The sequence below is a fragment of the Heterocephalus glaber genome, unplaced genomic scaffold (assembly GCF_053883595.1).
Source record: "Heterocephalus glaber isolate CG9 unplaced genomic scaffold, H.glaber_assembly_v1.0 deba00001497, whole genome shotgun sequence".
Classification (NCBI taxonomy): domain Eukaryota; kingdom Metazoa; phylum Chordata; class Mammalia; order Rodentia; family Bathyergidae; genus Heterocephalus; species Heterocephalus glaber.
The window spans coordinates 13,562,735-13,580,376 of NW_028258320.1; the positions used below are offsets into that span (position 1 = coordinate 13,562,735).

The 17,642-nt window shown below is 42.2% G+C and overlaps 1 protein-coding gene across 7 annotated transcripts in view; it reads right to left on the reverse strand.

The window, feature by feature from the left end:
• Kat6b (lysine acetyltransferase 6B) overlaps positions 1 to 17,642 on the reverse strand; it is a 186,924-nt gene that overhangs the window by 12,957 nt on the left and 156,325 nt on the right. The gene's annotated exons all lie outside the window — the stretch shown is intronic.

Sequence of the window (17,642 nt, forward strand, 5' to 3'; positions counted from 1 at the left end):
CACATCAAGCTTTGGAACACATTCTGCAGCATTGTGTGAAGGTTCCTTGGCAAAGAAACTTTGAAATGAGGAAAATTAAATCCACTTGAAGGAAATGAATGAAAGCTGGTGGCTGTCTTGGTAAATTAAGAGCCACTTACAGAGTAGAGAAGAAATGCTGTAAGCTAATGATGTCTACCTTGCTCTAATTATCTATTTCAACAGCCTCACCTTCATGAACTTCCTAAATTTAAACAAACATCAACCACATACAGTAGGTGGCAGCAATTACAAAATCATGCTGCACCGTACACCAACCACCCAAATCTTCAGCATTTTTCTTCTTTATCTACATTTCCAAAATGGCTGCATCCTCAAGAATTTTCTCAATTTTACTTTTTGTGTCACCAGGAGAAATCAGCCTCGGATGCATTTTCCTGCCTCTCAAAATCACTGAGAATAATGCAGAAAGATAGAACAAGAAATCCAACCTGAACACTGTAGGGGTATAATCACAGCATTTTGCATCTTCATGGCTTTAATCTGAATGCTATTATAAAGAATAGGCATGGATTCAACACGAGCTTTCCCTGAAGTCTTTTGACTTGTCTCTTTAATTCATGTTTAACTGCAAAGTATTTGATTAAATGCAAACAAGCACCACCATATTTTATAGTCAAACCACTGACGACACGACACCCAGCTACAGGCAGAGGCTCTCTATAGCAGCATCAGGAATCCTAACATAGATGGCCGCTGTGCTGTGCCAGAGCCAGCCCTGTCGTGTCCTGTCAACAGAGGGAAGGAAGACCTCTCTGCTGCCAGAGTACGAAGGCAACCCAACCCTCAGAACACGGGTAATTGTCACATCTGTCACCTGCCTTCTAAGTGCTTGGCACATGCTGAGAAATGTACTCAGCTGGCACCCCAGCTCTGTGCTCCTGGGGAACAGAACCACAGCGGCATGGACAAGAACTCTCCCTCTTTGTCCAGGAGATCCCACAATTAAAAGTCCCCTGCAGCGACTGTGGAAATCCTCAGGCCTTCACCGGTTCTTACCTGAACCCCAGTAGATGGAAACCCCTCCTCCCTCTCTCAGCCTGGCAGAAAGATTCTGTACAAAATGAAGGGTTGAGAAGGTGGTCTGTGCGGTCCCCACCATGAGGCGACCTCACCCAGGAAGCACATGTTCTTTGTTCTGTTTGCCCTTCCCAGAGTCCCTATTCAAGACAGAAAGGAAGCACCCAGAAATCCAGAAAACCCTGTTTTATCCAGCTGTTTTGGTACCACACAGGTACCAGTTCTATCTGGTGACACAGATGTGCCTTGTCAGGGTCTGGGCATAAATGGGGAAGGCCACTCAAGCTAGCAGGCAACCTGGGTCTTGGGCACCATGTAGGCATGCACATTTCAGAGCTGGCTACTCCTGCCATATTCAGTGGCTGTCTCCTGGGACATTTCCTTGGACTGCAGCCTGTGACTGATACTGGCATGATGACCAGCATGACAAGCCCTGATGAGTGTGAGCAAGCTGAGCTCACTGGTCTTCCGCAGCAGCCACCCGGGTAAGCAAAGGCCGGGAGAGGGAAATGCCAACATGTGGTGGCAGAGGATACTTTCCGGGGTGCTGGGGAAAGCTGGAAATCTGACCTCCAAGCAGAACACATCCGGTGGCTTTTCATGGCTCAAGTCCCAACATTGCAGACCACACAAGGCCACCATCTAAAGGGACCGTTGCTTGGCCTACAGAGAGTTTCTCTTCTCAGTCTCACAATCAGTGGGAGGAAAGGACGCTTCTGCCAAGAGCCATCTGGAAGTCCACAGAATGCCCTTCCAAAGGAGGGCATTTTGGGTATAAGAGCAATCCACCAGCACAACCAGAAGGACCACAGCTCAATTTCTCAGGCCTCACTGTGAAGTGAAACCACCTGTCATTTGTTAATCTAGAGATTAGAAAGGAAGCACCTGTCAGGTCTTCTCTGCGGTGCACTGGGGGTGGGGTTCGAGATGGTGGGCAGAGTGCAAATGTCAGCAGCAGAACCAGCAAAAGAATAGGGTTTTTAAATAAGAAACTTCTTGGCACTTTTTGGTTCTTCCTACTTTCCCTAGGCTTTTCAAAGCATAATTACAGATACAGCCCATTGACACAGTAACTTTTGGTAAGAACATTTTACTTATTGAGTAATTATAGAGATGTGGTGGTTTAAGTTACAGCTCTTAAATTTAACTTACCAAAAAGACTCCAAATAATTGATCTAAGATGCAGGGAAATAAAAAGCACTTATCTTGGATGCCGATGTATTATCCTGAAGCATCTGAAACAAGTACAATACACCCCTGGTGAATAGATTCCCATGGTGCTCTGACACCTCTCCTCAACTAAGGACACTTTCAACCAGAAAACCTCAACTGGGGAAATCTGGCTGTTTCAGATGAAAAAGAGTGATGTATGGAGAATATATCACAGTAGCTGCAGTATAATTAATCGCTGGTGAGCCAGAGGTGCTGGAGAACAGCACTAACTTGTGAATAGGGGCCTTGACATGAAAAACTGAGTGGCCCATAAACCCACGTCAGCTATCGCGATCCAGCAGAGACTGGCTTCCTCCTCTGCGGGGACAGTAAGGTGTGGGTGGTGGTATATGGGGCCACACACTTCATCAAGGGGTTTACCTGAAGAGGAGAGAAGAACATGATGTCCACAAAAGCAAGCCTTTCTGGGTTGTACTGTAGGGGACCCAAGTGTACCTTGGTTCTGTTCAGGTTGACCTTGTCAATTCTCATATTAACTATCCCTGATACCCCAAGTTTGAATGGTTAACTCCCTCCCAAGAAGAGAAAAAGTGGTAAAGAGTTGTCTTCACATAGACAGATCCATTATGACAAAGAAGGAAAGACAAGTTCAAGATTTGTTTTTGTAGACCCAAATTCCCAAATTAATCTAACTCCTGGTATAATAACTGCAAGGCAAACCCTCATTTATAGGAAAATTCTTTCCTTTTAAATGAGTGGTGATTCAAGATTGCAGAGTAGACCATGAATGGAATAATGTCCTCAGGCAAGGGTGTGGATATGGATATGGTCTCCCCCGTATGAAGATGGCTACATTTCATCCTTGCACAACTCCATCTTCTACCACCTGAAACCAAACCATATGAATATCCTCAAACACAAGTGTAAACTTTGTCTAGTTACTCGGTCTCAACTCCCATCTGTCTAGATTATGTGAGTTCAAGGTCACCAGCTGCTTTTGGGGGAAGATAATCTTCAAGGATCACACACCTTTCATCAGACACTTGTTTAGCTCAGCAACCCTACTAAAAAGGCCACATCAGTAGACAGCACTGGGCTTACAAACCTGGGAACAGAGACACCAGGCCAGGGATTTATGGCGGCTCTTGAGCAGAGGAAATCTGATGACTTGAACCATGGAGATGGCTATGAAGTGGCCTACGCTCACCTGGGACTGGTTTCTGGGGGAGCAGCACTGTGACCAAGTGGGTGAATGGCATGTTGGCAGTCTAGATACTGACAGATGAGCTTGACAGGCTATGTCTCCTTGTTTAAATTGTGTGGTGATTCAGCAATTAGTGCTGAAGGAAGCTGAACCCTAGCTCTCACATTGTTTAAAGAAAATAGCAGTGTTCTAAACGACCTGTGACCAACCTGAAAAACCTTATGTTTGCTATTTATTAAAAGATCCTGGCAAAAATAAAAACTGAAAAATTTTAGATATTTTATTGAGGGATTGGTTTTGAAACTTCAGATATCTGAGACATTTCTCTAATTCTATAACTATGTCACACCAGAATAGAGACATTACTCATTTAACAACTGGGGTCTGTTCGTTAAGAGGAATTGTATATAGTATGTACAATATTCAGAACAAAGAAATGGTCAAAGGAAAGCCCAACTTGATGATTTCCCTTTTATTTGCATAATTCTTTTTTTTATTTGCATAATTCTTACATGTGGTACTTCAATGGATAACAACATAAAACTATAGTACTGTGCTGTACAGTGCGATCAGCAAAAATTACAATACTGTATAAACCAGGTGTACTGTTCTCCCCAAAAAGACACTGAAGTTCTATAAACAAGATGTACAGTACTGTAAAAAAAAAAAGATGAGTAATAAGTCTGAATAGTCATTAACCAGGTAGGTTGTTAAATGAGGAATATCTGTAAATAACTGATTCTCAAGGTCCGAAAGTGTGGTTCCCCAGAACATCAGCAACAGATCACCTGGCAACCTGCTAGAGCTACAAATTCTCAGACCTTATCTCAGACCTGTTGGATCGCAATCGGCGAGGGGAGGCCCAGCATCTGTGCTTTAACAAGCAACCCTGGCGATTCTGAAAGACTTGAGTTTGAGGACCACTGCTGGCAACTCTGCTCTGCAGCTGCTTGTTTTGATGAGGAAGTGGGAAAACTCTCTGTGAAGCAGGGGGGCCACTGGCTAGATGGTGGGAGTGAAGGATCTCAAATGGGTGCCATCTTGCCCAGCTCCATGATCCTGGACAACTGAAGAATGGGCTCTCCAAATCCCTACGGACTGAAAGTTACTCTAGAAATCACTGAGTAGCTGCTGAATCTCTGCCATATGTCCTATGCCTGTGCTTCTCAACCTTCATCAGGCCAACAAATCACCTCTTGCTATAATAAAGATTCTCATTTGGTGGGTCTGGGTTGGGGCCAAGGTTCCTATACTGTGAACCATGCTTAAATGTCAAGAGTTGGTAAATCAGTGGCTCTTCAACATTTTGGTCTTCATCTTCTAAAAATTTACTTGTATTTACTTTGAGACTCTGAAGAGCTTTTGCATATAAGGGCTACATTTATTGAGTTTACAAAGAAATGACACATATTAATTCATTTTAAAATACCAATAAACCCACTATGTGTTACCATAGTTTTGTATGAGAACACCCCATATTTTCTAAAATGTAAGTAAAAAATGAGAAGAGAGGAATTGATTTACATTTTTGCAAATCTCTTCAACTTCTGGCTTAAGAGAAGATAGCCAGATTCTCACACTTGTTTTTATACTCAATCTATTGGGATATCAGAGGACAGGAAATTTCAGGGAAACTCCACTGTATACTCATAAGAGAAAGAAGGGAAATAGTTATGACCCTGTGGAGTCCACAGAGCACACTTTGGGCATGCATCAGCCCTGTGACCCTGGGCAATTTATTTAACCTCTCTGTGCTTCAGAACCCTCACCCACAACATGCATATAATAATTATACTTATCTCTTACAGTTGCTATGAGAATTAAATGGATTAATACAAAGGCAAATACTGCTTGTCACAATACTGTAATCCTATGTTAGCTATTATTATTACTCAGCATATTGAGAGAATGAAATCTCCAGGTGATCTCATCTGGGTAACTAAATACCTCTTACACACAGGAAAGAAAAAAACTGCACAGAAGGAAGGGAACAAACTGATCTACAGAGTCATATTGGAAAGAGCCACCCTGCTTTTCCTGCTTTTGGCTGAGGAGCCTGAAACCACGCCACTGCCTGGGACAGAAGTTCTCCCCCATCTATGCCCCACCCCCCCACACCAGCTAACCACCCAAATATAAATTTAATTAAAGGAAGCTACCATGGAAAACAAATTCTGCCTCAAGAAGGGTCTTAAAAACCCAGCTACTCAAAGTTCCCATCAAGCATAATTGTGTGTCCCACACTCCCTCTGGCCTTGAAGTCCTTCACTTCAAGGCCTGGCCTGGGGGAACAGCAACCCGACAGACCACAGAGACAATGGCTGCTGGAGCTACAGCAAAATCCCAGCCATCCAGAGACACATGTGTCACAGACCTACATGTTCTAGAAGACTAAAGTGTGTCCCTTGGGAAAGTGGCCCGAGCCGGTAAGACGCAGAGTGGAGACAGCAGGTCTGTGGGGAAGGACGGCTGGTCACCCTGATCTTAGATGTCTCCTCTCAAAGACCCCACAGGCTCCCCTGCAGACATTCAGTGGTAATCTGTGAAGGGGGCCACTGTCTTTCTTACTGAATGATCTCCATCCCTCCAAGAATGGTACCACTCAGAATGGTACCCCTCATCTCTTCCCTGCAGATAGTGAGCAATCTCAGCCCCAGCCCCTGGGTGCTGCCGTGCGGTGTGGAAGAGCTTACAGGCCACACCGAGGGTCACTGGGCATTTTCGGCAGCTTTGTGGGGATCATGGACTCCCTTGAAGGGCTGGTCAATTTGTATGGCAGCCCCCCAGGGAAAAGGTAAGTGTTTAGACACAAGATGAACTTGGAAGTAGGACACTGGGGGCAGGAAAGGGAGGGGGACTCTGTGGCACCTACTTCGTGGAAGCTGGCTGAGGGCCAGAGACAAACCCCTGCAACACAACCACACCCAAAGACAGGAAAGTGGTACTTTCATAACTGTTACCTAATTCAGTGAGAATGAGCTCTCTTCTCTTCCTTTTCCTATCTTCCAATCTAGCCCATGATTTGCAACTCTGGCTACCTATGAAAATCATTTGGGGGATTTAAAAAAAAACTACCAATGCCTGCCTCACCCAACCTCAAACTCTTGCCTATTTCAGCCAGCCTGGTATCAGATGTACTGTGGGTGACATTTACACACCCCCACCAACTTGAACCACCGTTAGTACATTCAGGACTGTCCCACTGGGTGGGTCTATTGTTAGTAATAGGCTGATAAAAGTGATTAGACCTGTCTGTACCACTGGTTCAAGCCTTTTGCTAGGGAGTCACACAAATCATGGCCCATTGTGCAAATAAGGGAAGGGCCTTGCAGACAATATTTGAGTCTGAGTATTAAAGGGGGGAACAGCATTAACTCTACTGCTACATGCTTGGGGGGGGTGGCAGAATTGGGGAAACTGAGTCACTAAAGGTTGAGGCAAGGGATGGCTGTTGGTGAAGAGAGCGCTGTGACCTACTTCACAAAGGATTTACTGAGTTAAACAAGCAGCTCACAGGTATTTGTTGGTGGGTCGTATGTCACCACAAGCAAGGTCCTGGTCCAATATATTAGGATAATTATTTTTCTAAGAAGATGACCCATCATGAAATAGATATTTCATCAATTTCTTTGTTAGGAAAACAAGGCACCTGTGATGCAGGATGAAACATGGTGGAATGAGGGACGTTACCCTCTGTTGATATCACTTATGCCCAAACTAACACCACTCAGGGAAAGAAAGAATTAAAAAAAATAGGTGTGAGATTTGCAACTAGGTATGATGATGCATGGTGGTAATCCCAGTATTCTGGGAGGCTGAAACAAGGCCCGAAAGTTTGAGTCCAGCCTGGGTAACTTATGAGATACTGTTTCAAAAAGGCATAGGGATGTAGCCTAGTACTAACCTTTTTCTCAAACTCACGGTGTTAAGGAAATTAACAGCTAATTTTGAGAAGTAACCAAGTTGTCCAGGAAGCCAATTACCTATCACAAATCCAAAAAAAGCTCCAATCTGTCACTTGGAGGCATTTCCACTGGATGACAATGAAGTACCAGAGCCACTGCTTTCAACACGACAGAAATAAGACATGTGAGAGTAATGCCTCCTTCATTGACCTTTTCAGATTTTACACAGTTCAGACTACATTAAATTTGCTTTTTAAGATGGGTGTGGTGGTGTGACTGCAATCCCAACTCTCCAGAGGCTGAGGCAGGAGGATCCCCACAAAAGTTTGAGGCAAGCCAGGACTACACAGTGAGTTCAGGACCAGCCTGAACTACACACCTAGACTCTGTCTCAAAAAACCAGCCCTGCCAAATTTGCTTTTTAAGATTAGGCATTTTAAAATTATTTCCTATCATAAATAGGTAAAACTCCACATTCAAGATTCAATGTGAAAAACTATTTCAAAAAGTAACTTGAGCATTCAGTTTACACCTAACAAAAAAGCATTGTGGGATGCTACTTGGGATTTAAGCCCAGGCCCTCACACTAACATTCCTGCCCAAGAAAAAAAGTGCATCTTTGAATAGCTGCCCCCTTGTTTACTGTTGAAGTTGAAACCTGGATAAAATTTTCACATCTAAATTACAAAACCTGACAATAAGAATTTACCATTAAATAGTCGTAAGATTTCAAATTCTCCATTAAATGCACTTTGACTAAAGCATCTGGTCCAAGCAAATGACTGCAGCGGCCCACAGTGCTTCACCTGTGCTCTGCCCTCCTGCTGCTGAATTGCTGGAATTAAAGGCACCCTAAGTACATCACGGGAAGGAAAGCTGGAGGCTCTTCTGCTCACTTTGATAGGTGTGAGATCCTGGAGGGCAACTGAGACAGTTCATTCTACTATCTAGGTATCTGGTCTAATCTAGACCAGGGGCGGGGCCGGGGATTTAGCTCAGGGGCATGGAGCATGCCTCACAAGTGCAAGGTCCTGAGTTTGATCCCCGGTACCAAAAAAAAAAAAATCTAGCCTGGGGGTAATGGGAGGGGGGTTTTACACTACTGTGGGTGCTGCCACTGACTTCAGAAACAGGGCCTGGAAGACAGGATGGCTGGAGGAGCAACTTGCCTTTCCATTTGCTCTCCCAGGGGCCCCCCGAAATCCTGTGCATGTGTATGACAGCTGTAATTTTCAAAAATAGGACAAAACATGCTGTAATTCCAATTCTGGATGATGAGCTTTCACACAGCAAACACAAACACACAGTAAGACTGAAGTACAAATCTCTTTAAAATTTTCCTTTGTTTTCAAACAAAGTACATTTCAGGAGGGAGCTGTCAGTCTTTGAGTCAACTTTCTCCAATCAAAGCACAGCCCACCGCCTGATCTCACTGATCAAGTACTGTTCAAAGTGTAAGGCTAAGAAGCACATATAGTCCTCAGGTTATCTAGACAAACCACTCTCCTTTCCTTTTCACTTATTTTTTATTTATGTCCCAAATGTTTTCCAGCAAGATCTGAAGTAAAATGTCTCTGGCAGTGAGTGGCTGTGCTCACAGCCTAGCCACTGAGCCCATTTCCAAGCCAAGCTGCACACACACAGGGCTTTGGCTAAGTGACTGGCTGGTTTGTCCATGGATTTGGTGTCGTGCAGCCATCCAGCCCTTAAAGGTAGAAGAATCATAAAACCCCAATTGGCTATAGATATTAGCCATTAGGAAAACAACATCCAAAATCATCACTACCAGTATTAAGACATCAATGACTCCTTCAGCTAGTAGTAGGCAGTTCATTTCTCCAAGCCCCTTGAATAAGCCACTGTTTAGTTTGACTCTAAAAACCCAGCTGTAGGAAGAGTTGAGACTTCAATAACAACATATTAGTATTAACACACCATCAGATACGATATCCCAGTATTACCCTATAAGCTTTTAGATTATGTGGTCACTGTTAAAGAATTTCCATTCAGTTTTCCAAGGATTAGAATGGTTTAGTTGGGTGTTTAACAGTCGTGTGCCTAACTAGGCTCTAGAGATCCTAACTGTTCTAGTTAGGATGTGCAGAAGTACTCCATTTCCCATATTTAATGAGAAGGCACCAAGAAAGTTTATTTTGTCAACTAGTTTGCAACTAAACACAACCACAAACTATGGATAACAGGAGTTCAAATAGACATGTAATAGCTGAAGTTCATTTAAAAAAATCAATTCAGTATGCCACAGTGCAATCAATCATGCCGCAATCATCATTTACAAATCAAAGTACAACGCAGATACTCACAGGGGGTACATACAACTAGGCGGAAGTGTATGATTATGCACCAGTGGCTTGGAGTAGACTGAAATGGTAAATTATGTTTCTGTTTCTTGTAATTACCCTGCTTGAGAACAGAAACAAACTTCCTGTATAATTTGGCAGGAGAATGGAGATGATGATACGGAATCACTTTTGAGATGGTTTAACCTTTCAGGGGCTATTTCATTATGTGTGATGAGGTCAAAAAAAGTTTACACTTGATTTATGAAAAGGTGGCAGGGAGATATTTCAAAGAAAATACTCTAAAAGCTCTAGATTATTAATAAAATCTGATGATTTCCTTTTCAAAAAGCATTTGTATAAGTTTTTCTTTTTTTTTTTACAAAATAATGTTTAAAACAAATTCACGGGCCCCACTCCTTTTACTTCCTCTCTAAACACATTCATTATGGTCTGCAAATTTTTAACTGGATGCAACTGAAAAGCTGCAGGGGTGGAAGGATGTCAGGGAACTCAAATGCATCCTTTGCTTTGGAAGGGAAAATCTTATTAACTTTCTTAATTTCATGGGCAAAAGTTCTGGGACTGGGCAAACCGCAGGGTAGGACTTCAGATCTACAAACAGAGAATCATCTCTGTAAGAAGGAAGCCTGTTTTTTCAATAAATAATCAGCAAAGTCTCATTTCAGCACATTTTAAGATATTCTAGCCTTTTCATTCCCATTCTTAAAATCTAATTTTTAATGTATTTTCTGTTCTGTAAGCACTGTTTCTATTGCCTAAATATCTGCTGCAAATTTGAGAACTGCTCAGGACACCTCATTCTAAGAGGAAAGGGCAATTTCCTATTCACACTTAAGAGTACCTACCTGTAGCCAGGGATTTAGCTCAGTGGTTCTGCTGCCTGCCTCACAAGTGCGAGGTCCTGAGTTCGATCCCCAGTACAAAAAAACAAAACAAAAGCATACATACCTGCTGGGATTGTTTTCTTCCACCTTGGATCTTTTTTTTTTTTGGTACCAGAGATTGAACTCAGGACCTTGTGCTTGCCAGGCAGGCTGTGGAACCACTGAGCGAAACCCCTGGCTCCCACCTTGGATGGTAACAGAAAATGAACAAGAAGTTCTCGTGCTGAAGCATCTGTTCTGCCTCAATGATGTATTTTTCCCTTCACTCCATCCCTATTCTGTACTGCAGTTCCTCATCCAAATCCTTCATTTCATCTCCATTCTGTTAACACACAACTCAGTTGTGTTTCCCTAAGCTGAGAATGGAAGCAACACTAACTGGAAGTCTGTTCTCTGGTGAAGTAGATTCAACACATGAGGGTATGATTCTAGGAAATTTCCTTCATGTAAAAATGGCTCTGCAAAGACAGACATGGTGTTGATGCCATTACACCCTATACTTGTGTACCCGTTTTTACTTGAAACAGTAAAGGTGAAAAACTCTCTGAAACACCAATGATATAATGCTACCTCAATAAATAAAAAAAGTTGTCCAGTTTTAAGAGTTTCAAAAACTCATGCATCACAGGATGTTAAGACAAACACAACAGGGTATCTTCCATTTTAAGAGAGCTGCTTCTTGCTGGGGATTTGGCTCTGTGGTGCTGCCACCTGCCTTGCAAGAGCAAGGTCCTGAGTTCGATCCCCAGTAGACACACACACACACACACACACACACAAATTGCTTCTTAAGAAACAACACAAACAAAACATAAGAGAGAAAAGTACACAAAACATAAAATCTTCCACTTGTCCCTGCCATTCACCTCTCCTTTACTTACCCTAAGTAAATATCTGAATTTTTTTTAGTAAACTCTTATTTTCTTATGTTTTTAATCACCAAATCATACCAGGTACTACTATAGTCCTATCCATTAAATTAAAAAAAAAATTTTTTTTTGGTCTCATTTAATCTTTGGCTATCTGCTCTTTCTTTTCCTTACAACCAATTTGCTCATGAAACCAGGATGCTCTGACCTGCTGAGTTTCCAGAGCCTGATTTCGCTGACTGACCCACAGAGTGTTCCTTTATCCTCTTTATCATGTATGGCAGAGCGTTCCTTTATCCTCTTTATCCATGGTGGCAGCCCAGGCCTGGTCAGACCTGAGTCCCACTTCTCGATCAGGATGTACATTGCTCTTTTTGTGACATTTGCAGCTGTTGATGTTCAATGTCTAGACCGATTAATTCATAGGGGACATTACATAAGGTAATACACTCTTTCCTTCATGTACTGCTTGGTTACCTAGTAGTATATTTCATGTAAGACAGACAAGATAAATACTTTCATTTGCCAATTTTCAAGACAATGAACAAGCTGACTCTTTTCTTCTGCTAAATTAGTTTGGTTTTCACTATGACTGTGTACTTGTGAATCTAAACATTTGATGAATTTCAATCAACTGGAATTATCTTTATAATATATTGTCCAGCTTCTTCAAGCTGACTTTTTTTGACTTCTGAGTCCTTATGACATGACCCTAATAATTTTTGTTTCCTTGGTGCTTGGTGTGACAAGAAGGAACATTTTCTATTACAGAACAAACTCCTCTACTTCTGTTAAAATGATGACTTGAGGGGCCGGGATTTAGCTCAGTGGTTCTGGCACACCTGCCTCGAAAGCACAAGGTCCCAAGTTCGATCCCTGGTACCAAAAAAAAAAAAAAAAAGATGACTTGGGCAGGGGATTTAGCTCAGTGGCACTGTGCCTACCTCACAAGCACAAGGTCCTGAGTTTGATCTCTGGTACAAAAAAACAAATAAAACAAAAGAATAAAACCTTTCCTGATCTTGTTTTAACAATGGAAAATGCATATACCTTATGTAAGAAAATGGAGAAGGGAGCTGGCAGCACTTCCCACTGCAGAGCCCACTGTGCGCCCGTGACAGGGCTGAGTCAGGTGTGTGACACCCCCCTCCCCCGGGAGGACTGGATCCTTCATCCTGACCTCTACAGTGCCTGGCACAGTCTACATCAAGCACATTTGCACAGGGAAGAGATGAGGGGTAGATAAATGGGTGTGTGTGTGTCCTGAGATCAGGCACCAAGTGTACACGGTCCATGTTGAGATTAACAGAATGAGCAGGATTAGCTGGACTCAGGCACTCACTGATGCCCTTATCAAACCTTCAGTGTGCACCCACTATGTGCTACGCACTGTGCTTGTGGCATGAGGTTCACAGTTGAACAAATCCCTGTCCTCAGGACAGCACTGTTTGGGTTCCATTTACTGCTGGGGGTCAGGATATTCCTCTACTAATGATGCGAATGCAAGCTGTCCTGTAGGAGTTTTCAACATGACTCACTGTGAATGCCCATCAATGTTCAAAATCTGAACAAACAAAAGATTTGTTTAAAAAAAATAAATCCACCTGCTTGCCAAAACTTGAAAAATTCAGAGCTATGTAAAGCAAAACAGTAGCTTTCAGAAAAGATGAGAGCCTACAGACCGTATGTTTCCTATTTACAATGTTTTCATTGAAGCAATGAATACAAACTATTCTATAAGAGCTATTTATTTGCACTTATTTATGACAAGCTAAGTTTAAAAAAAGACACATAAATAAATTGTTGGCTGCACTGCCTTATGTAACTCATTTCAATGCATTCAGTAACAGTCAACCTCTGAATAAATCAGAGAGCTCAATTTTCAACCTTGATATTATCTTTAGCATATGAAAATATACCATACTTCCGCTCAATGTAACGACACAGTAAGGGCAGAGGCTTTTTAGTACAACATATTATAATGAGAAAATAAAAGGAAAACCAGCCATTTTCCTTATTATATTAGACACTAGAATCCTATTGAAACATATGTCATCATTACACTTGATTACCCAGATCAAAACAAGCCATCGAAAGCCCAGCAAAGGCCTGAGGATACAGCTGCTATGGCCCAGTAATCCCCAACGAGTGTCAGGGGTGGCAGTCACTATCGTAGAAAAGGCTGGAAGAACCTGAGCACCATTCCAAAGGCACAACTTGTTATTCTTTAATGACTGCCTTGACTGTGCTCACTAGGGAGGAGAGCTGCTGGTAAAGAGAAATAAAGAGAGCTTTCTTGACAGCATAGAAGGGCTAACCTAATGTTGGAATTTTTCTTCCAAAATACATGCTTTAAGAAATGAATTATCTGATAGGAGAAAAGTAAGAAAAAGATAGGAGGATCTTCACCCAACTGTGTGTAAATGTGACTTATGCCAGAGCTTGGCTTTCTCTGACCAATCTTGTAGAGAAAGGCTGGAATCCAACAAAAAGTCTAGGCCTCTCAGGAGGCCAGCATGCCTGACTTCACTGGAAAGTAAATTACTGTGGACTGTGTTTGGATTAGACAAGTTTCTTCTTCCTAAGAATCTCAGGTGAGAAGAGAAGGCATGTTAAAAAAAGTTCTTCCTATGCTAATCATTTAACATTATCTGCTCAACAAATAATAAGGATCTGCTAAGTGTCAGGTTCTTCTAGGAAGTGAAGATGCAGCAGAGAGTAGTCCTTGCTGTTGGGAAGCTTCCTTTTGGTGAAGGACACAGACAAACACCAACATGTATATAAAAACTGCTCAGATTTCTAAATAACTTCCTGCCCCGTCAGCCTACAGTTGCTTTGTTTTGAGGTCAGTGCCAGTAAAAAGGGATAACTGAGACATCATCATGGTCCTCTAAATAAATCTTTATAATGCTTGCCATGCAGGGCTAAAATATGAGAGAAAGTGAGATAAGTAGCTTGCAGCCTCCCTAGGAGAGTTTATGTTTCAGGTGGGTGCTTTGTGATCTTTACCCTGTCATGGATAGAATTCACATGGCTGCCAGCATAACGAGGTGACAAGCACCAAAATTCTGGCCATCCCAGGACTGAAGGGAATAGTATCTCTGCCCACGTGAACCCACCTTAGGTCGCCCTTTGGGAAAGGCAGCTGCAAGTCAGCTACATTGTTGGGAGCTATGAACCTGGACCATCTGTACTCATCTTCAAGCATGTATTATTAGAGAGTCAGTTTTAAATTGTACACAGATCTCAGGAAAAAGAGGGTGAAACCCTCAACAAACAAAATCACAGGGAAGGCAGCAAAGGGGATGTATGGAAGTGACTGCCTAATTCAATCACCTGGACTGAAGACAACCCTGACACTGCAGAATCATTTGCATACTGAATAAAGAAAGCTAAGACTTGAACCTGCTGACAAGGTTTTATGATTATTCTACAAATAAAGAGATAATTTTTTAAATGCTCAAATGGTCAGTTAACTGGTATCTTACTTAATTGATATACTCACCATTAATATATGTCTCTAAAAATGATACATATCTCTTTTTTGGTACTGGGCATCAAACTCAGGACCTTGCATTTTCAAGGCAGGCGGTGGCACCACTGAACTAAATCCCTGGCCCAATGATACACATCTTTATAGACCTATGGACTTAACGGTGACCTACCCTTTACAGTTTTACTTACATGTCCTGCTCCAAGATTATGCCAAAGAGGAAAAAGTTAACATAAAACTTATAACTCTTGTAACTCTAATCAGTAATTTTGAGTACTATATTTTCATCAGGAAAGAATACTGAATTTCATCAAATACCATTTCTGAATTTAAACTAAGTAATGCATCTGGATATTTTATTTGGTTTATTCCTTAACCTTTCTTATCAGTGCTGCCCTCTCTTCTTTCCACCAACACACAGACGGAGACAGAGACAGACAGACAGACAGACAGACAGACACACACACACACACACACAAGCTCCCATCTTCCCAGCTTAAAAACAAAACCAACCAGATTCCTGTGTACCCAGTCCTTGATAGGGGAGCTTTCTGAATATACTTTTTAAAATTCCACCTAAACCCCAGGCCTCCAATGTACACATCTTACACTGTTTCCTCTGGGGCACAGAATACTGGTAAGGCGATCTTAGACATAAGTCTGTGGCCCTGTTTTCCTAAACTCTTTCCTAGCTATCCTTGCCCACATCTATGTCAATGTCTCTGTGCCCCCACAGAGAGATGGCAACAGTAATCAACCTCATAGCTCTTTGTGAGGATTAAGATAATGTGTAACCCAGGTGACAATGGCTGATACATAGCAAGTGCTCTAGAAATGTCAGCTCTGGTTAGAATCACTGTTACTGCTGCTACTGAAATGCTGACCTCCGCTGCCTGCCTTGACACAATTCTCTCTAGATTTTCCTCCAGCTTTTGGAACCTTTCCAATTTCCTTGATGAGCTCCTCATTCCCTATTAGGCCATCTGCTGTTGGAACTCCAAGGATCCATTCTCCCTGCTTCCAATACAGTCTCCTAGCTGCCCTTGCCGATATCTATGGTTTCAGCCAGCACCATAACACATGCCCACAGCTTCCAGTGGCTTCCTCCATCACAGGCTTTTTATTGAACTTTGAACTCCATGGAAATCTGCACGAGGATGTCCAAACTTGCACCTAGTAAGTTTGTTGCAAACATCTTTCCCATTATGTTTGCTTGTCAATATTAATACGTTTTACGGGACAGAAGCCACTTTTTTTTTTGGTACTGGGGATTGAACTCGGGTCCTTGCGCTTCCACAGCAGGTGGCAAAACCACTGAGCTAAATCCCTGGCCCCAGAAGTCACTTTTTTTATACAGTCAAGTCCATGGGCATATTCTTTCATTCCTTTAATATTTATAATCTTCTTGACCATCCAGAGATGAGATAAGTAATTGTATTTTCTGAAGCTGTTTAATGTTTCTGCATGTCTTGTTTACATCACATAAATCTTTACCTGGAGTTTCTCTGGCTTCTTTTGTAGCTACTCAGATATCTAATGTTCGCTCATAAGGTCATACTTTTGCATACATCAGTTCTCCTGGCCTACATTCCAACTTTCAGCCTTGAGTGTTTTAACTGTGCAAACATGCTGTACATTAACTGGTGACTTGTCAGTGAGCCTGACTACCCAGCAGGAACTATGTCTTCTTCATTTTTGTCAGCTGTATTTAGCACACTATAGACTGGGGTCCTCCAATTAATAAAGATTGAATTGGAGGGATAAAGAATGAATGAAGTGAGTTCTAATCCTTCTCTACCCTCTAATTTGGAGTCAGATGAACACATTTCCACAAATACACATCTGAGTGAGGATTCTGGCTTCTCCAAACACCAGGGGCCACACTGTTCTCCTACCTATGGCTGACTCAGCTGGTTGCCTCTGGGTCTCTGTTCAGTTAAAGCTAACATGGGTGGGTTTTGTATTTTGCTCATCAGGCAGGGTTTTGGTTCTGTAGGCCCAAATGAAAAACCTTATCTGCCCACTCATTGCCCAGTCAGGAAGAATCTAAATGGGAAGAATATGGAACATGCTATAACTGCAACACAAGTACAATGCGTCAGTCAAACATGCCTGTGGTAACTCACTACAGCACCTTTAAAACAACAAAATACTAGGGGATGGGAATTTAGCTCAGTGGTTCTCCCGCCTGCCTCACAAGTGCAAGGTCCCAAGTTTGATCCCCGGTACCAAAAAAAACAAACCCAACAAAATACTGGAAATAACCTGAACACTGTGTGCAGGGGAGGGAGTACATGAATAGACCATATACATCCCCAAGATACAATACGGTGTGGCTGTACAGAGGATGGGGGAATGGGACTGGGTGGAGGGGAGGAGCAGCAGGAGGGACACTTCTCTAAGTATACCTTTTAATACAGCTTCAATTTTCAAAATCATGTTTGTTTTATATTCTAATTTCTAAAAACAAGACAACTGGGATAAAGAAGCAAAATCATAAGCAAGGAGAAACAAATAGGTCTAACCATATTTCATTGAATAATATGACCACACTGGAGGGAAAATAATCTAAACAACCTAAGCCAAATAACATCTAAACACAGTACTGTGACTAAATACACTTAGTTAAAAGGAACTGTGTACAGGACTGACTTCTAGTTAGGAGGTTAGTCTTTCACAGTGGTATAAGTTAGCAGTTCTGAAATTACTTAATGTGTAGTACAGGGCAAAGCAC